The sequence below is a fragment of the Lepidothrix coronata genome, unplaced genomic scaffold (assembly GCF_001604755.1).
Source record: "Lepidothrix coronata isolate B3197 unplaced genomic scaffold, Lepidothrix_coronata-1.0 Scaffold161, whole genome shotgun sequence".
Classification (NCBI taxonomy): domain Eukaryota; kingdom Metazoa; phylum Chordata; class Aves; order Passeriformes; family Pipridae; genus Lepidothrix; species Lepidothrix coronata.
Window position 1 is genome coordinate 16,540 of NW_016690341.1, and position 22,258 is coordinate 38,797.

Sequence of the window (22,258 nt, forward strand, 5' to 3'; positions counted from 1 at the left end):
TGTAATGGTTACAGAAAACTTCAGATTAACTACAGGCCAGTGTTCCTCAAGTTTGAGCTCTTTGAGCTCATAATGCTACATGATGTCATGAGCTTGGAAGTGAAAATGGAGATGGCATAATGTCCTCTCTTTCCCTTGATGTGAAGAAATCAATCCAGAATAAGGAAGCAGAACGAATCATGGAGAGGTTTGTTGGGCTCCCTGAGACCCAGAGAGTGAGTGAGATCTGATGCTCTATCATATCTATCTATCTATATACATCTATATCTATCATATGTGTTGCTATCCATCTTCTTCATTTCTCTGTTATATAATTTAAAAAGGAGATAAATAACTTACCATTAATTTTCATGAATACAGGTATTTATAATTAATAATAATGAGCACATTTCCACCATATGACATTTCCTTGTAAGCGGAAGGACACCTGCTGTGTGCTATTAAATGCCATGTTAATGAGAGATGGTGCCCATTTCACTTCGAAGGAAAGGTGAATTTGTCCATTTCTGTGTGAATGAGAAAGGAACTTATTCTAAAACAGACATTAATACATTAAGCCTTGAGGCCACCCCATACAGCAAAAGCTTCTGAACTCCTTTACACACTTTAAAGCTGAGTTCAAATTTTGCTGTCCTTGAGGGTGAATAGCAAAGATAATAAAATTTGAAGAAAAGTGAATAAAAGTTTGTCTGACTGCTTCTTTAATTGAAGCTTTTGGTGTATGAGCACTTCCTATCATGGTAATGTATATGTGCCCAGTAGCACAAGGTCTGCTGCCCTTCTGTGCCTGGAAGTTCTCTAGCTATGAAAATAAAAGTACATCACATTTTAGGATAATCACTGACTTTTTCATTTTTAGCTTCCCCTGTTTCCTTTCTCCTTTGTGGTCTCCAGACCTCATTTCTGTGAAGAAGGTCCTTGCATAGCACATTAAAGCTTTGATATGAACTACTGCCTTGCTTCCCAAGACCTAGGTGTCTAATTTCTTCTATAGGGATAAAAGCAAAGCTATAGGCTCTCATGTTGCATCATAGAATAGAACAATAGAATCATTAAGGTTGGAAAAGACCTCTCAGTTCATTGATTTCAACTGTAACTCAGCACCACCATGTTCCTCACTAAGCCATGTCCCCAGCTGCCACATCCACATGCCTTTTGAATGCTTTCAGGAATTGTGACCCTGCCACTTCCCTGGGTAGCCTGGCCCACGCTCTGACCATCCTTTCAGTGAAGAAAATTTTCCTAATATCTGATCTAAACCTCTCCGCATGCAACTTGAGGCCATTTAAATTGAAGAAGTCTAGATTTAGATTAGATATTAGGAAGAAAGTCTTTACTATAAGGGTGGTGAGGGAGTGGAACGGGTTATCCAGAGAGGCTGTGGACTCCCCCTCCCTGGAGGTATTCAAGACCAGGCTGGATGGAGCTCTGAGCAAATTGCTCTAGTGGATAGTGCCCATGCCCAGGGCAGGGACAGTGAACTAGATGATCTTTAAGGCCCCTTCAAACCCAAACCATTCTACGATTCTATTATGTGATTCCTCATTATTCATTACCAATCATTATTTAGTACCTCCAAAAGTCTCCACCTTTAGGATGGCGGAGATGTCCTCCTACATCTCTCATAAATCGCGAGATATCCTCCTGTGTTTCCTCATGTTCTCTATGCAAGATTGCATTCATGGTAAATGCAATGTATGAGGTCTCATATTCCTGAATCACAGGAATGAGTTGTAAAACAAAGTTAAATTTCACTAGGTATGGTTATATTAGGGTTTAAACCATCACAACAGCTAGATGTTTTGAGAAATCTACCTATGTCTGTCCATATCCATGTGTTTTTTTGCAATTTACTGTAAATACATACTCCTCAGTATACGCAGTATGCAATGAAGACTGCCTTAAAAATAATGAATTTTGTAGTTTTGTGAGGATTCTTCTTTAGGTGCTGAAGTCAATATGTGAAATACTGCATATACGTAGTGCTGGTAGAACATCATATATTACAGAGACAAATGTCATTGACCTTGGAGAATTGGGGTTGTTCAGCCTCAAGAAGAGAAGGCTTTGGGGAGACCTTTATTGTGGCCTTTCAGTACTTAAAGGGGGCTTATAAAAAAGGTGGGGACAAACTTTTTAGCAGGGCCTGTAGTGACAGGAAAGGGGTAATGCTTTTAAACTAGAGTGTAGATTTAGATTAGATCTAAAGAAGAAATTTTTTACCAAGGGTGTTGTGAAATACTCGCACAGGTTGCCCAGAAAGGTGGTGGATGCCACCAACATTCCAGACCAGGTTGGATGGGGCTCTGAGTAACCTGATCTAGTAGAAGTTGTCGCTGCTTATTGCAGGGAGATTGGACTAGATGCCCTTCAAATGTTCCTTCCAACCCAAACTATCCACAATTCTATGATTCTATCACCTCTGGAAAGTTTTTACAGAAGGTTTCTAATTAAGGATTTAAAGTCCAGTATGTTTCTTTACCTCAGCTGTAAAGTCCCTGGCTCTGTCTATTAATTGCTTTATTGCCTGATTTTAGAAGTCAGTTACAAGTGTAATTTAAAAAGCTTTTTCTTTCCCAGTAAAGCATGCCACAAAATCAGTTAATGATGAAAATACTGTTTCGAGGTTTAATACAAGACTGCCTCAATCCAGATATGGGGCTTAATCCCTTTTTACTGTCTTTTTTTCTTGCCAGGAAGGAATGGGAGATGGAGAAGACAAAAACAATGGCAAGCAGCTGGCTTTTGTGTACAAAACACAATGATAAAATCTCATGTCTTACTTTCTGAAAGCTCCGACAGCTGCTAGGACCAACTGCTTTACTATCAGAGCCACATGGGGTAAGCAACAGTCAAAACTATTATTTGAAGCTATTGAAAGTATTTAAATTCCCAGATTATCTCTGTAAGTGTCAACAACATACTTTGGGAATCATCCTACCCACTTGGATTATTTCTTTTTTAAAGGGGAGAAAGATCATTTGTGTTCAGAAGGCTTTCCCTACTTTTTTTTTCAATCAGTTGTTTTTACAGCAAATCACAAAACTGAACTTTAAGCACTTTAGAAGAGCTCTGTCTGATGAATATGCTGGGTTTGGAGGACAGAAGATATTCCTAAATTATTCTGACCTGCTTAATTATATGGACAAGTCATTCACTATTTTCTGCTCTACTCCTCTTGTATGTATTGGCACTTTGAGGTCTTTGTGCAAATGGATAGACTCTTGTTGTGTGTTCTAAAAGTCTGAGATCCAACAGACCCATAATTGTGACCAGGTAACCTCTAGGATCTATGTTCATTTAAATAAAAATAATTTCAAACCAGTAATTATTCAGTTGCTATGGAATAGAATAAGTGTGCAGGAGGAACAAAGGGGTTTTTTCTACTGGTTTTGCCTACATCTGGGGAGTGCAGATCCATGCTGTGGGAGACCACTTGAGACAATTACTGCTACTGGATTGTCCCAGCATAAATGAAGGGCTGAAGAAAGAATAAGTGAACTCTTTACCCTGGTTACTTCAGAGTTCTGCTGGAATTCTGGCAGTTGTTATACGTAAGGACAACCTTTGCACACCCTAAGGAAAGGGCTGTATGCAGTGTTTCTCTTCTGAAAATGGTGGAGTCTTCCCATGGGAGAGATTCCATTGCTGATCAGTCCTATAGTGGCTTTGAACATTTGGGTATTGGCATTCTCTCATTTTGGGGGAAGTTAGGGAATCCCTAACAGCGTTCAAGGAGGAAGTTTTTCTCACCTATGAAAAAAATCACGTAACAAACAAAACACTTTTTTATGGCTGTGGGGTAATAAGCCATCAAGTGATCCTTTGTAGGCTGACACCTGATGAATTCGTGGTACATGCTGCTCTCAGTGTTCTAAGACTTCAGTCTGTGTGGATTTTGGGCAGCCTGTCTATTAGTTCACACCACCCCATATCTGCCATGAAAGGCCAGACTTCGTTTTAAAATCTATCTGATATATTCAACACCATTGTAGTGATGCTGCATTTTCCAGCAGTGAGAGCATCAGCAAGGACCAGATGCATAAGCTTTTTAAAATAACAAAATCCTTGCACAGTTCTGGGATAAAGTCAGGCTAACAGATGTCATCATTACTGACAATCAAGAAAATTGAGCCAGCATTCAAGCATCTGTGTGAGGGTGGCATTACCTGACACAGAGAAAGCAAATTACCCGTCCATCAGTGGGGAATCAATCCAAGGACTATCTCTTTGGATATAATTTGCATAAGTTTCAACTTAGAAAGGGCAAAAGAAAAAGGTTGTTTTATTAGCGAGAGGCTGGGTGGCATTAATCTGAGAACTGTGGAGAATTCTTAAACACAGAGCATTAATGTGGCAGAAAGAATCTAAATTAGCTGGAAGATTATGTAGTGAAGAGAACAATTTGTTCTACAGCTGCAACTAAGCTAACCGGAATTTCTTTCTAACGAATTATGATATATGCCTTTACCAAGGTGTTTATTTTAAGAAGAATCTTTTATAAAATGATGATGAGAGTTGATCATTCAAACCCCAGTCTCTCCTCCAATGGTTTCTGTACAGTCTTTCTGCACCACACTTAAAAAGCCAGACATCCAAACAGCTTTGCTTGTAGGAGAAATACTAAGTGATATAATACTATTATATCACCTCAGGATTTCCCTGAGGTTGTGTATTTCTCTCAAGCTAAACAACTTTTAAGTGCCTTCATCCTCTGCCTTGCCCTATGCCATGCAAATGTACCACAAATAATTTATGTGAGCTGCCCCAGCACCTGCAGTGGACAAGTCATTTTTGCAGAGATCTTCATGAAAACCGTTCAACTGATAAAGGTGTTTTGGTTATCTCTATGGACTTGAAAGTTTGAGGAGAACATTGCCTTCTTCAGTTTTAACTCTTGTATACCCAACTCTATATTTCACCAATTTATCCCCACACTGCAGCCTGTGAGTGAAGTTTAACTGCAGGGCACTGCAGGAAGCCTGGAGGAAGGCATCTAGGATTTGCTGGCAAATACTTGAAGATGAAGAAACTATCACTGCTTCTGGTAATCAGCCTTGCTATGAAAAATATGTTGTGCAATCATTAAAATGACTACACATGATTTAATCTTTTTGCAGGATCTGAGAGTCTTTTAGTCACTGATACCTAGATCAGGCTCCTCCAATATGAATAAGGCATCCCTGCCTAGGTTACACAGATTTTCTGCAGTAAACAGTATGGTTTTCTATTCCATGTCACAACAGGCAGAGTACAGAACTACTGACATGTTTTCTTTTACAATTTATCATAGTAGCATCAGCTCTCTTTCATCCTGGTTACGTCTGTTTTTATACGTAGAAGGAAATAGGTTTTCCCTTTTCCTCATAGACTTCTATGTGCTCATGGAGACCTGCTTTCAGGTGTTGCACCTTATCAACCCACTCCAAGTCACTGTTTTCCAAGTTTAGAGATACATTCATTTATAGGTATGGTTCACATAACCAAAATCCAGCAGAGTCCTTTCAGAAACACCTGCATTCAATGATGACGGTTTTACACTGACATCTCTCTTGTTCATCAGCCATCCTGTTTTTAAACCATTTAATATGTGCACCAGTGATATTTTGAAGTTAATTTTCCATCTGAAGTCAAAACCCTTAACAAATCTAAGTACATTATCAACTGCACAAACATGATGAAGTCAAATAAGAAAATTAAATTTGTTTCATGAACTTTTGTTATGAAACTCTATTGACTGGTGTTAATTATAGTTCTACCTTTAATTTTCATTAACTGAATCCCATATCAACTTTAGGATTTCTCTGCTGGAGAGTGAAGTCAGATTAACTGGTCTGTAGATTATCCCCTTTTCCTCTTTGAATATTACCAAGAAGTAAATCTTACTCTGTACTGATGCGTATCAAGATATATTTTAAGCAACCACCACAATTATGTAGATCTTGGAAATATCTTTCAGAACTCCTATCTGTAAAGTTTCTTTAGATTGAAGTTATTTGAAAACTTCAAATATTTGACCACTTGATTCCCCAGACTGCCTGGAGGCTGCTGTGTTCTTCACCCAACATGACACCTAGCTCCCTTGTTGTATGAGTGGCTTTTCTCACCTCCACCTTGCAGGCTGCTCTCAGGTGACCTTTCCCTTTGGCTGTCTGCCTAGAAACATTGGTGGGAAGCCAGCCAGTGAGCCAGGCAGTTGCCTTGCGAGTGGGACTAGTGTAAGTTCCTTGGATGGTTTCCTAAGTGAGCAGCTATCTGGAAAGGAATAGTTCTATTTTGCAGGAGAGAAAACTTGAAACAGAAAATTAAATGGCAGTCAGCCCTAATTTCTCACCAAATAGAAAATGTTTCTTTTTCTGGTCAGATAATCGTGCATTTCTTTCATAAGCAGATAGACAAAAAAAAAAAAAAAAAAAAGGAAACTCTTCTTTCACACCAAGAGCAGAAAATGATAACACATAATAAGCAGAAAAACTTAATCAAGAAGGAAAAGTATCTGCAATTGTGACCTTCAGCAGAAGCTGTAAGATGTCAGATCCAGAGGGCCAGAACCCTGTCATTGACTTGGAGGATTATTTCACACATTTCTTGAAATTTTTATCTACTTAATAGGCAATCTGTCAGAAGAAAAAAAAAAAACCAAACAAAAAAACTTGACATTCAAGTATCTCTCTTTTGTCTCTGAAATCCATTAGCAAGAAATGGAAGGAAATACTGGCTTTCTGTAGATAGCAATTTTGGATACAACTGAAACAAGCATGACAAATAAAAACCTTTCACCTATCTAGTCTGCAGATGAACACTGGGATGCAAATTCTCTCAGGTGAGGGATTTACTGGAACCTGGGACTGTCTCATACTGGGTGAATGAACTGATTCCTGATTAAGAAAAGAAATTTGGCCTCACTCCTGATTTTAAAAGCAATTCTGCTTATGTGTGTCCAGCACTTGGTCTGGCAGCTGTGCAGTGAGCAGGCATGTGAAAACAGTCTATGCAGAGAAAGGCCTAATCAGGTATTTAAACAGTATTTTGGCATGAGATAAGTTTTGATGTGCTCAGCATCATGAATATTTTGTGAGTGAATATTTTCAGAGACTTCCCAGAGAAAAGCTGAGATATATTGACTTTTTTGGAACTTCAAGAGTTCTCTGACAGTCAAAGAGTGTGTTTGGGGATCTTCCTTCTGGGCACCTTTTGTGGATTAGTCAGAGTAACTGCATGGCTACATCTCATCATCCAGCTAACTCAGGTACATTAAAACCAAATTGCTCTTGAGAGTCATTGTTCGTGCTATTCACCATGGACTTCCAAGGACTGCCACTGGGAATGCCAACACTGCTAAATAGTAGAGGTCAATGATCAAAACTAAATAGTACAGATGGGCTTACATCAAACCTGCCGAACAGAACTATCTTAGAGAGCACTAAACAGAGTGATTCAAAACAGGGACATGGAGTGAGATCACGAATGAAGCAGCGTGGAGGATCAGGATCCAATGTTTCTTCCCCAGTTCTCCTTACTTGATGGGCGGGAATGTATCCAGAGTGAAGCACACTTGGAAATGTTTGTGGTCATGCAGACCAGCAGTAACAGAAATATATCCTCTAATAAACTCTCTTGGCTTCAAAAACAGGGTGGCTTCATGCAAACTACCTTTCAGAAATGGTTCCCTGAGGGTCTCAACAGGCGAACCATGGAAGCAACTCTTTTTGAGACTGAGAGTTAGACCGGGATAAACTATTTCAGCAATGCTTTGGGATTTTTGTAATACTGATCATTGTATTCCAGTGCCTAGACTGTTTCCTGGACAGTTTTTTATAGTCATAGCCTTATTGACTAAGTGTGGAGTCTTATGCAATTGTGCGGTTAACAGAGTTGATGCTAGCGACTCCTCGCTCGCGGTTTCTCGGAGAGGGTCTTCGTGGTGCAAACCCCCTTCAGTAGGAAGGAAAGAGCCACCGAGTGTCTTCTCTGGATTCCAGGGGCAAAAAGTGGTTTATTAGAAACTCCTGTGGGCTTTTAAGGTCTCTGAGGGAGGGCTTAGAAGGAGGAACGTGATCGGGCCAAGTTCCGGAGGAAAGGGAGTGGCTTGCGGGCTCTGCTAACCAATGGGGGATACAGGAGGACCAAAGTCCAATAACAAGCCAGGGATGGGGGAGAAGTGAATGAGACAATCAATAATGCTTGTGCAGGGGCAGGGACTGGTTCGGGGAGGGGAAACAACATGGTGCTGCGTGGGGGGGGCTGCGTGGGTAGGCGAATTACATAGTCCAGAATTACATAGTCCAGGGAAGAACTGTATAATAAAAATGCGAATTGTCGGTGTTTTTCCACTCCACTTGATCCTGTAGAGCTGCTGCTGTGACGGACCCATTTCTAAAGTCGTTCTTTCCAGGATTCATAGTCTTTACATTCTCCCACACACAGTGTCCCCAGTTCTGCACCCTGACTGAGACCATCAGGATTTCCTTCCAAAGGTACAATAGAAAAACAACTTGTCTGTCACTATGGTTGTCCAGGGGAGTGGTTTGGGGAGCTATGTGGGGCATCCCCTTGCAAAGAGCAGAATCAGTGTAAGAAGAGCCTGGGCAGGAGGACCTTGTCATCTACATTTCTTCAGCTTTGTAATGTGCTAAGACACGACCTGAAAAAGAATAAATCTTAAAACCTGGATTCAAATGATGTGTCTACACATGTTGCACAGAAAGTATGTGGTAAAATAGGGAAATAGACAGAAACTCCATTTTTTTTCTACATGAGTACCTAAACCCTGAACCACATCCTTTGGATAACAATAATGCTTCCAGTATTTCCCTTCTCTTTGCAGGTTTGTTAGAGTTATAGCAGTGCAATTCCACTACATACAATTTGGGAGGCAAGAGTTGCCCTCTAAGGCCATCTGCAAACTGCTTAAATTACGAAAGGTTAATCCATTTATAGAAATGTGAAATGGAAACATAATTTTAATGTACTCTGTGATATGAAGCAACTGAGCTTAGATCTTGAGCTTTGCTGTTACCTAGAAGAAATAAGTTCAGCAAAACCTCAAATCCCATTTCCATATATATTGCTGGTCTTATCAGTGTTTTGTCTAAAATGTTAAAGTAATCTTAATTATCTGAATGACAATCAAAAATAAAAGTCAGCGCTGTGCTCTGTCTCATTAAAATTCAGGGTTGGGATAATATTGGTTTGGAAAAAACTCATGTGTATGCCATAAATTATACTTTGAAGATTCAAATAAATTACTTTCCCAGTCAAATTATTTCCCCATGTGTAAAACAGGACTACTGGAAAACTTTCCTTGTAATGGGTACATTTAGAGTTAATTTCTGAAAAACATTAATTAATGTAAATTAATAAACATAGGGGTTTTTTAACCTAAAATATTATCTAGGAATTAATACATTTGGTTTGCATATGCAAATATTATTCTTAGCTTCCACCAATTGATTTTGAACACTTCCTTCACCTGGGCATATGCATCAGTTTCTCTGTGAACAGCTATGGCATTCAATTGTGAATGTGCAAGGTTAATAAGTATACTGAACCAAACTTTCTGTCATTCCCCGTGGTGGGGTTATAAAACTTCTGCTAACATATTTTTTACATTCCTAAGAATTTTGATTTTTGCCTGTCTCAGTTTATTATGTGCAGAAGGTAGACATATGTCTGGTGATATACCTGCTCTCAATTTACATATTTCTTTTCTCTCTGTATTGATAGTATATGTTCATAATTACACATTGCATGACAAGCAAGGTCCCACGCCCTAGACTATAGATGTGGAAAAGATGAGAGTTACTCCTTGTGTTTAAGTTTTTAAACTGTAAATAGACAAAGAGCGAGAGCAAGGAAATAGCTGTATTTTTTCCCTGTAGACAGAGATTTCTGCCTACAGCAGAGACAAAAATCAAGCCCAGAGCATGAATTCAGTTCTTCACCCCGGGACTATACTTCTACTCTCTCTCTGTGCATAAGTCTCATTTCCATATTTCATCACATTAATGATTGTTTCCCACTGTTACATGCTGATCATCCTGCCAGTTAAGTTGAATATCCAGGTTTATATCATCTGCAAAGAAATTAAACTACCTATACTCTTGACAATAGATTGTTGTATTTACATTACTGTTCTCATATCCAGCTGCACCTGGATCAAATAAAACCCTATTTAAGTTGAATGACAATATTTTCTTAAGACCTATGAGACTATTACTAGAGACTTTAAATGAGTCAATCCAGTTTCTTCTATAATTCTGTAATAGCAAACTGCTTTCCAGAGGTTTCCTGTAATTTTTCACTCATTTAGAAGTGCAAAACTGTAGGAAGAATAAGTTTCAGATGAACATTAATTAGGGTGAAGCAGCAGAGCTATGTAAATTATGAAGGAGGTGCTTTTTTTCCAAGTTACAGATTGATTTCTTTTGTAATCAAATTCTATTTTCAATACGGCTTTTTAAAATGAGATAGGCAGAGAGGAGATAAGTGTCTAGTGAAACACAGTACCCACTGTTTCAGATTCTTTTTAGGTGGTTGTCTAAAATGACATGACTCAGATTAAAAAAAAAAAATAACAGAAGAAAACAGGTCAGAGGTTCTCAGTACCAATTAATTTAGCATTCAAAAGCAAATAGAGACGGTTAAACTTCATGGCAAATTGAAACAGTTCAGAAATGTGAATAAAATACTGTCTTGGAAAGATAAGAGGAATAATAGTATTTTTCATTTTTCTTTGAACCTCTTTATGCCATTGTTCCAAGCGAGACCTTATAGACATCAGATATGCAAAACTCTTGAGCCCTCTTGGAACTGCCAGGCTATTTCCATTATTACCTGTTTAAGCATGCAAATTGTTTTATTTTTCAGCAGTCAAAGAAACATCACATCTTCTGTAACTATTCTTATCCATTTCCCTTACTGGGAGCTATGTGTGCACCTGTCATGTGTAGCATTGCTCCTCACTGCTGAAATGCAGCCACCTCCAGGGCAATTTGGTCTTTATAGGTGCTTAGAAATGGAGGGACCAGCTTCCTGACATACTTCCAGAAATCTAGACCAGAACATTTTCAGGATTCTCTTTTATCCTAGAAGTTTGTTTGCAAGTGGGATTTTCCATCTGCCTCGCATATGTGTATGGGAAAATACTACTAGTACCTCAATAGGAGAACAGGAGACAGGGGACTGAGCTGATACATCCTGTCCCTTCATTGAATGCAAGGGCTCATTCTCCACCTCATGACCAAATGCAAGTGTGTTTTCCTAGTCATTTGATTAGAGAGAAGGGCACTCTATAGAGAAAAAAAATCTAACTCTTTTCCTGCTTAAGTCAGAGTTAAATGCCCACTGTGAAGTCTGAGTTCAAGAGAAGAGTCATTGATTCAAACTTTTCTCTACGGGGAACCATACCTGTAGTGTTGATGGGAAGAAGTTACATGATGTTACATTCATCTTACAGACAGCATCCTTAAATCAATGGCTCTGGGTAAAGGATAGCAGGAATATCTAATTTTTTTTCTGGAACTTAGGTGCAGTAGGGGATACTAAATTTTACTTTCATTGTGGTTGATTTAAATTGGACCTTGGGTCTGACTGTGACACCTGGATGGAGATGAATATTGCTAATATACTCCAGCAGAAGTTCCCAGAGGTGGAGGCTTATAATGGCATAGGACACAGGAACTCAGATTTTCTTTCTGACATTAAGTACATCAATTTTTCTCTATCTCTTTTACTATTTACTAGTCAGAATGACACAAGTATGAAAACTCTATGCATTTATGTAGTCTTTCCAGATTCTTTGGAACATGCTTCATTAACACTTACTCCTCCTCCTCATCCTTCTCTTGTCAGACTTTTCCATTAATGAACAGTGTCAAGCTGTCAAGGCAAAATCAGTTTGTCCTCTATCATCCAAACTTTACTAGATAAATCTGTAATATAAAACTTTTATGTATATATATGCACATATATATATACAAATATGTACACACACATGCATATACATGTATAATGTAAAAGTGAGCGTTGCCATGTAGCTCCCACTAAAAAGACCTCACCCATATGGAGTACCAAATTGAAGATTTGCTTAGGTTGGAAGGAACCTCTTGTAATCATCTAGCCTAATATGCCTTCTCAAGCAGTGTCAGCTAGAGGATGTTGTCCAGGACCTTGTTGTGGAAGCAGGAGTTGCGGGAACTTGGAAATTAGGTACTTTGGAGATTCAACTCCTTAGAGCTCAAAGTGTTCACAAGTTCTTTGTTTTTGACTTGCTTATTTTTTTCCCCCTTATTTGCTTGACTCATGTAGAATAGAATAGAGCAGAACAGAATAGAATAGAATAGACTATTTCATTTGGAAGGGACCTACAAGGGTCATATAGTCCGACTGCCTGACTAGTTCAAGGTCATGCAAAAGGTAAAGCATTTTGATAAGAGCATTGTGCAAATACCTCTTAAATGCTGACAAGCTTGGGGCATTGGCCACCTCTCTAGGAAGACTATTCCAGCATTTGACAACCCTCTAGATAAAGAAACGATTCCCAGTGTTCAGTTTAAACCTCCCCAATGCAGCTTTGAACCATTCCCACCTCTCAGCACCTTGCTTCCCATTTCCTCTCCTCAGAAAGCTTCAGGGAGCAATGAGATCACCCCTCAGCCTCCTTTACTCCAGACTAGACAAACCCAGAGTCCTGAGCCACTCCTCACAGGACATTCCTTCCAGTCCTGTCACCAGCTTTATTGCCCTCCTCTGGACACATTCAAGGACCTTCACATCCTTCTTAAGCCGTGGGGTCCAGAAATGCACACAGTGCTCGAGGTGAGGCTGTACCAATGCTGAAAACAGTGAAACAATCATCTCTTCTGTCTGCTTGGTGATACTGTGTTTGATGCTCCCCAGGATGAGGTTTGCCCTCTTGGCTGGCAGGACACACTGCTGGATCCTGTCACGCTCCTGATGGCCAGCATGCCCAAATCCCTTTCTTTAGGGCTGCTCTCCAGCTACTCCTCTCCCAGTTTATACTTTTGCCAATCCTTACTCCATCTCTGCTGCAGAATCCAGCACTTCTGACTTGTTAAATTTCAACCCACTGACCATTGTCCAGAACTCCAATCCATCTAGATCCCTCTTCAGTGCCGCTTGTCCCTTGAGAGTGTCAACAGAGCATCCCAGCATGGTAATGCCAGCAAACTTGTTGATAAAAATATTGAACAGAACTGGCCCTTGAACATCAGTAATATTTTCACTTGCTTCAGTGGCTGATATTTTGCCTGATCTGTTGTGTTTCCAAGGGCACTTTTCTTGCTTTGTGTAAGAAGAGTAAGGCTGTCATGGATTACACTGAAAGTGCAGATTTTGCAGAGGGGAGGCAGAAGCAAGAGATCCCAGTCTGACATGGATGTGTCTTTTTTCCTCTAAGTTTTAAGAGAGCAGGAGGGAGTGCACAGAGCTGCTGTTGCCAGCCCAGCCTTATGAATCACCAGAAAATGTGACTGAGTTTCAGCAGCCTGGGGGCATCGATTGCCTGTAAAGGAAAATAGTTGGAGACAGGCATTACAAAAAGGAGAGGGGGAAAAGAGGGAAGAGACAGTAGAGATTCCTCTAATAAAATAGTATCTCTGTTTAAGCCAGGCACTCAAGACTTCTGTTACAACCTATGAATTAAAATAACAACTTTTTTTGGGTCCTCATCTGCAGAGTTTGCATTTCTCCTCTTTTTGCCTCAGGAAGGCCCTGATATGTTATACACTCTACTTCCACAGTGATATTTCTTCTGCTGCTCTTCAGTCTGGAAATGAACCTTTTAATTCGTCATTTCAGGAATATTTACCAGTACTGAATTTGAAATTAAATCAGGAAAGGAAGACATGGCTATGAAAATGGGATTTGGATAGAAAGGTCTATTTGCAGTCCTGTTCAGTTGATGGTCTGCCTTCTCTTTGTTTAGTTATCCAACTTCTAAATAAATGAAAAGGACCTTTGAGTAACCTGGCTGGGGCCAGATTCTTTGTAAGGCAAGCTGGGGTAAATTAATTTGCTTTCTTGGGTTTTTTTGTTCCATGCTGGTACATAACTAGTTAAAAACCAAATTTTCAAGTGTGTGGTTCCATAAAATATGCACTTATGTAACTTAAATACACTGAGTAATTTTTGTCTTCTCTTTTTTCAGTTTCACTACCATAAGAATAGTCTGTAGCCACATCTAAGATAGTAAACTGGAACTCAGTCATCTCTGCTGTTGTATTCTGAGCACTGTCCCTGGCATGGTTTTGACTGGAGGCACCTAGTGTTCTGTCAAATGCCTCCCAAGCCAGATGGGGAAACTATGAGTGATGATTCCCAACAGGCACTGTGAATATGGACATGTTGCACTGGAGGCTGAGAGAGTTTAAAAGGATGGATTGCTTCAATGTCAGGCAACAATTCCATAATATTTTGTTCACTAGTACAGACACAGCTTGTGAGTGCTACCAGCTAACAGAGAACTACCATTAGCTTGCAAGGTAAAGAACTAGGCATGATGTCACATCACTTAGCTATGAAGCATTATTACAATGACATAGGGTTAATACTTATTTAGCCAGGTAGAAACATGCATGAAAGATTTATCCTAGATACTTTGTTAAACTCTGAATGTATACCATAGAATCATCATAGAATCATGGAATGACTTGGTTTGGAAGGGACAATAAAGATCATCTAACAACCCCGCTGTCATGGGCAGTGACGTCTTCCATTAGACCAAGTTGCTCAGAGCTCCATCCAACCTGGCCTCGAACACTTCCAGAAATAGGGCATCCACAACTTCTTTGGGCAACCTGTTCCTGTGCCTCACCACACTCATAGTAAAGAATTTATTCCTAAATATAATCTACTGTACATTATCTTTCTATATGGGGTGTACATTATCACTAGACTTGATACACAATGGGCTTCTTAGACTAAGCAGATTGTAAAATACCTTTATTCCTTCTTGCACGTGTAAGATTTAACATACAGTAGCATGTGAGTTACAGCAACGATCTGCATGGGCATGCCTGGGATTTCTGAATGCCCACCAATCTGGTATGAATGTCCTAAATCATTAGCTTTCACCTGCCAAATATTCTAATCTATAAAACTAGCATGTGGAGAATGTACTACTGCAATCCTTGAAACTACACATTAAATTTACTTGCTTGATCCTATATTTCTGCCAAAAATCTCACAAAATTGCCCAGGCAAGATGATAATGACTTATCAGTGACAGCACTGAGTATTTGCTAGCTGAAGAGGTGAATGGGCACTTTCCTGTAGGTTAACAAGGACCTAATTAGATGTATATTTACCACTGTGGACTGGAATTAATTCAAAAGCAAACTTTGGGATTGACACTGGTCTTTAATACAGTCTAAAAAAGTAATGTTATTAGCTTGGTAATTTATTCAGACTGAGCGAAACAGAAGACAATGAACTTCATCTCACAGATTTTAATGTCTCTTCCCATTTCAGAACAGCATCTGACTTCAGAAGTGAAAGTGACACGGGGATGTCTGGAATACAGTATAAACCAGCTAAGTGTTTTTCCAACAGTGAAGGCTCCCATCATCTATTAAAAAAATTCATCAGTATTTAAGAACTCCCTCTCTGCCCTTTGCCTCCCAAGACAGAGAGGCCAAATTAATTTGCAAAAATGCTGAAGTCCTAAAATTTAATGATGTCATTACTATTCAATTGCAGTATGTTGTTGGACAGAGACTCATGTAATGAATAAAGTTCTTTATGCCATCCTGATCTGGCCTAGTGCTTTAAATATGTGACTTGTTCTTCTCCCATCAGAGGGATCAAACACAGCCTTCATTCAAAAGGAGCACTTAAATCTGTGTGAGCAATTTGTGTTGAAATCAACAGTTTGTAAGGTAAAATCAGTCGCATTCCTAACTGCTTACTTGGGAGTTAAAATTAATATCTGCGTTTAAATGTTTTGGTGAGGTGAAATTTTCTGGATCCTGAGGGCGCTATGCGTCCCTATCATGCAAGCCCACCTTCCCTGGGCACCCTACCCGTGTCCAAGGACTCTACTTCAGACCAGCCCAGGACAATCAGTTCCTGCCCTAGTGGTGTTGCAGAATGCTGGTTTGGAGCCCTAACACAGTCCGGTCCTGCATGGCCCAGAATCATGGGCTGATATCTGGACCTGTTTTCATCCTAGCCCCATCTCCATGGCCCTGCTGAGGAAAGGAGAGATGAATATTTTCGTTTTGAATTCTTTCACAGTGGCTCTAAAAATTGTCAGTGTATAATCCATTCATATGGGAGCTGTATATCTCATCTCAATTTTTAACATTATGTATTTCAAGTAGTTTTTTTTTTAAATTATACAGAGTGATTTACACCTCTTTGTAATTAGATGTAGCAATAAGAATAATATTTCACGCTATACTGAAATGTTCTTTTGAGCTTTACCATGTAATCTTAAAAAACTTGATATGTTGATTGATATCTTAATTCAATTGTTACTTGAGTTGTGGGCTACTTTTTGACTTGCTTGAATAAGTGGTTGAGTTGTCTGGGATGTAATTGTCTTCTGCTAGGACTTTCTGTGACTATATTTTTAATTTCTAAGTGGTTCAGTTTCTGCCCTGGCTGTTCAGACACTTTTTTTCTTTTTCTAATAGCATTATAGGCAATAATGCTAACTGGGTAATACTGCTGAATGAATCACACGTTCAACATGTATATTGAAATTTTCAAAGGTCTTCCTGTACATTCAGTCTCATAAATCCCCATTTTAACAGGAAAATGAGTATTATTATCCATATTTTCCACCATCGAAGTGAAATGTTACATTTTCTCATTCCATTTCTGTCTCCAGACAGATGCTTGTGAATCTCAACAGAGCCTGTCATTTCTTTGCTGCTCTCCTGTATGCTGAAGACACGGCTGAACTCCTGAAGACTACCATTATCAATTTTTGGTGCTTTGGCTATGTTTATTCTAGTAAATAAAATGTGTGTGAAGCCACTTTCTCTCTGTGAGACCAACTGTCATAGAGTGATACATGTCTACGCGAACAAATTGTCTTGACCTCCAAATGGGGCCAATCTGTCTATAGGATAATGAATGATCTCTGGTTTATACTATCACTGGTTCCAGAAAAATGTCCTGGATGATGCTGGTTGCCCTTTTCCAAAACCTATGCAATGGAGTGTTCTATTCACTAGCATTGTCATATTTAGCAGTACAGTCCCAACTTCCGTGTCTGCAGCTCTGAGTGCTCATCAAACCATACACTGAGATACCACACCGTTCTTCAGCAATGCTGTTATCACATATGAAACATTTTTCCAGGTAGCAGAGTTCAACCTGCATACCGACATGCTAAGTGTTGATATTCTTTCTTGATCTTCACTCAAGAAACTGGTGATCATCAACTTGGAAAGTAATCTCTTGTAAAGATCCTGTAGACATGAGACATACAGGTTTAATATCAATGGGTTTGCCAGTTTTGGCATAGACAGCAGGAAAAATATTCAGCATTTCTCCATGCATGGGTGGTCATCAGTCAGAAAGTCTTGGTAAAAACAGTTTTGTGTGTGCTTTGATAACTGCACATCTCAGTAAAAACTGTAATAAGTCTGTGCCAATGTACTGTGATTTTGAGGAATTATCTTCCCTTATGTTCTGTGAATAGGGAAAAGACTGAAGGGACTGTAGCAACTTACTGTTCCCCAAATTTCAGTTGACTAATTATGGTAGCATTATATTATAAGAAGAAGAACCAGAGTGCAGACTTCTAGCAAAGAATTATTGACTGGGGGTCAAGGATGCCAGGGCATGGCACGAAAATGTGGCCTTTGGAATGAGGTGCTGCTAGATGTAGGATACTTCAGGAGATGAGCTATGGGATTAGACATGGGGACACCTTGGAGCAAGGGCTAAGTACTTCTGCTAGGTACTTTTGCACTTGGTGTTTTCTCAGCTGATGTTTACAGTATCCCTCAGAGGATAATCTGAGGGACTGACATTGTGGATAAACTGGGAATTTAGTCTCAAAGACACAGCCAAACATAGCCACCAAGACAATGGAGTGTGTAATGATGACAGTCTATCTCTGAGGAAAGAATCATACCCTTGTGTTATTGACAAAGGCAGAAAATAAATGGAACCTGTTTGCTTTCTGCATTTAAAAGTAGAAAGTATTATTTATATATGATTTTGTTCGGTTGATCAGGTAACTTTTTTTTTGCTTTTTTTTTTATTTCTATCTGACTTGGCTTTCTGTGAATGTAAACACTTTTGTCACAGAGATCTGGAATGATATCTCACTGTAATACATACAAACATAATGAGACCCCTTGTGCTGGAAGGACTAAATCATAGGTTTGGTTTGCAAACCTACATATCCCACAGTATTTGTGCGTGTTATAATGACCCACCTTCATCAAAGGCATCTGACCAGGAAACTACTCTTGAATTATTTTATTCAGCAGTGCACTAGACCCTGTTGGGATAGAGTTCACTTTCTTCATAGCACGTTGGGAGGTGCTGTGTTTTAGATTTGTGACCAAAACAATACTGATAACATAATGATATTCTAGCTCTTGTTGAACCTTGTTTTCACGGGGTCAAGGACTTCTCTTTTCTCATTCTGTTCTTCCCTCTCCCCCTCAGCGAATACAATGGGGGTTGTGCAATATGTTGGTGAACCAGGCAGATGATCGGAATTAACCAAAGAGATAGTCCATGTCATATAACATCATGCTAAGAAATAAAAAGGGAAAAGAGGAAAATTTAGGAAAATTAGGTTTTTTGGGTTTTTTTGCTTGGGAGCTGGCTGGGCATTGATCTGCCCATGAGAGGTGATGATTGCCTTTGCATCACTTGTTTTGTTTTCTTTGTCTCTTCTTTGGTGTAACCTTTGCTTATTAAATGTGCTTTTACTTCCATCCTGAAGTTTTCCTGCTTTTTTCTCCCATTTATTTTCCCCCAGCCCACTGTGGGTGAGGGAAGGGGGTGAGGCAGCAGCTGTGTAGATCTTAGCTGCCTACCGGGGAAGTGGGCACACAACAAGCAACTAAGTAATACACCTGATTGCAGAAAATGTAATTGTGAAACAGAGCGCACACTACTCACTCTCGTCTAATCTTGTGCTTTGCTGTGAGCGCGATGAGATAAAGCTTCTTGAGGTACAGGAACTAGTGTTTTTTTCTCTGGGGATGGGGAGGTACGTCTGCATTGCACACTCTGAACAAGCTGGTTTAGGAACCTGAGCTGTGTAACGATGGTAGGATGGAATTTTTCAGCAGGACTAATTAGCCCAGACAAAGCACGGTTTCAGTGCTCTCCTTCTGGCATCCTGATACTGTGTGGTTATTTGTATAAGCATCATTCTCCCTGCATCCCGTCTGACCTTCAGGCATCTCAGTTTTCCAACATCTTCACTCTCTCTGTATGCTTAGAGCCTGATTTTCATAATGCTCCTCATTTCTTTGTGTCAAGCCCTGGTTATGACCTCTTCTTTCTGTCTCTGATATTTTTTTTGAGTAATATTATTTTCCAGACAGGTAATTCAGGATAAGTCTGAATGATGGTGATGTTGCTAACCAGAAGCTGCTCAGTCTTCAGAACATGTAAGCAGTGCTCTGCATGACATGGGTTGTTGTGGGGTGAGGAAAGCGAATCATTCTGCTCTCATCTCATCTGACACAGCATCAAAAAGGTACACTGCTGAAATTCCCCTCTTGTAGATGCCTATGTTACAATGCATGCATTCGTGTATTGGAAGAAACTGAAGCTTTAATACTCAATTAAAACCAAGGGCAAGGCCTGTTTTCCACTCCTCGTTACCAGAAGAGCACAATTTGGAATGTACCATCTTCTTATCCTTAGAACTAAGCTGTTGGTTTTTTTCGTCATGGAATTAACTTCAGCTAACCTCAGGCATCTAAATGTCAGACAAGTAATCTAACTAATCTAACTAATCTAACTTTAGGTACCTTAAATATAGGTGAGATGAGTGTCAATTTAAAGAAGATTTGCTTTCAGTTTCAGTGCTTTGTTGCAGCATGAACACCATGACACATTCCCGCTGTGGATGGATTTTAACACAACTACATACAGCAGTATTGAAATCTCAGTCATTCTCATGTGGACCCAGTGGTAGTGACCTACAGATTTTATTTTAGAGAGAATCAGTTGAGGCTGATATGCCTTCAATCCTCGAATCATTGAATTTGTCTTTGTATGGCTCAGCTGTCAATTTGTAAATTCCTTATTTAGGCACTTTATTAAAAGCAGACCAATTTATTGATCCCATCTGTAAATGTTGTTTAAAATGCATTGTTTCTGTGATAGAATAGCAGGTTTGCTAATTAAAATTATTAAGTAATCTCCCCCCTGGAATTTATGATTTTAAGTACTTGGGATGTGCTGATCTCATGTTTGTACATGCATTTGCAAATGCACAGAAATGCACACACACACACACACTTGCTTCTTTTTATTATTTTCATTTAAAGAGAAAAAAATTACCCCATGACTGAGGCTGAATGTTTGATTCGTTTGATTATTACAGCAGGCTCAGCCAGGTAGTCAATCACTGTGAGGCCATTCATTAATTTTCTGGGTTGTTCCAATTGAGCTTTAAAGATTTTTTTTTTTAAACAGTCCCTGTGCTTTGATGCTGTGGTCCCTTCAGGCAAAGATTTTCTGCAATTCTGAAAGCAACTTTACCCTGTAAAAAGGAGTTTGCAAGGGTGCTTGCCAAAGAATGATCATTTTAAGATAAACAGCATAATAATACACCAGTGGGAAGTGCAAGAGAGTAAAAATGTGATAGCTTAACACCATCTCCTTAACACTGCAAGGTGACTAGGAGTAGTCTTCAAGGTCTATGGACATTTCTACAATAAAATTCACATAATCTTCCACAACACACATAAAATAATCAGATTTATTGCCTGTGGATGTGCCTGTTTCACTGACTGAAAAGCCTAAATGACTGTTCAGATCTAGATATATACCTTGAATGCCACCTACTATGATCTCTGAAACACTTCTACATAGGTTAGTCCTGTTGGAAGAGCTGAGTCCTTCATGTCAATGAGTTAAAGAGAAAAATAAAGTACTTTCGAACTATTATAATGCATAAACAACTAAACATGAACTCTTAGAAAGAACCTGTGAAGAAAGGATGAATAACTATGCTAGAGAAGAGATTTTGGTCTGGGATACAAATATATACAATGTGAAACTCAATGTCCACAGTCAAAAATACTGTTAAAATTGGAGAGGATGGAGAAGAATCTCAAAACATACTCAAGTACTGAAGAAAAAAGACTTGCAGTAGGAGAGGTTAACTGTTTCTGTATGTAAAAATGACAGAAGGGTATGATTATGGTATTTAGGAAGAAAATACTGACTGGCTTAATAAGAACCTAGATTAGAATTTGAAATCAAGTGGAGTTAAATGAGAAACTAGGAGGGAGGAATGATGTCCTCATGGAAATAAAGCTCCCCTCACAGCTTCGGATTAAGTCTGGATATGTTGCCAGAAGTTGATATACCAGACAAAAATTGCTGTGCTCCATGGAGGGTTAAATCTATAAGACACAGAAGATCAGACTAGCTATTCTGATAATTGCTGGGATCTTACCCTCTGCAAACTGCTGAACTCATATAGTGGTACTATGATTTTTTCATAGATATAGAGCTGCTTTATAGACAGGGCTAGGTTAAAAATCACCAATATTTTCTGTGTGAACAATTGAAAATGTGCAGTGTTTGACTGTTCAAGAGTTTTAGTAGATTTTTATTCTAGGGGAAGATTCTGCTAGCTACAGATGTCACTGTGAAACTTCAGAGGCTTGTGTTGGATTTATATAAAAGTTTGATACTTAATATATAATAGTAATTAATCTGTAATACTAATTTCTAGTGTTACTTAAAAAATACCTGGCAGAAGCAAAGATAGAATAAAGTCTGTCTAGGACAAATTTTAACTGTATGGGGTTAACAGCATCTTTTCTTTTTCTGTAGTTCCACCTCTAATACATTTAGTTGCTTAACAGACATTCATTGCTTGATGCCAATCCACTCTCTGCTCTGAATAGCCCCTGAATAAAAACATTGTAAGTGAAAATTTTGTAAGACATTCTCTCATGTGCTAGGAGACAAAGTATTGCCCAAACCCTAGCAAAGATTTTCCAAATTTGCTGACATAAGGCACTTTAGTTTCCTTGTCTATTTGAAACAGTACTTTCCCTTTAGGGAAAAT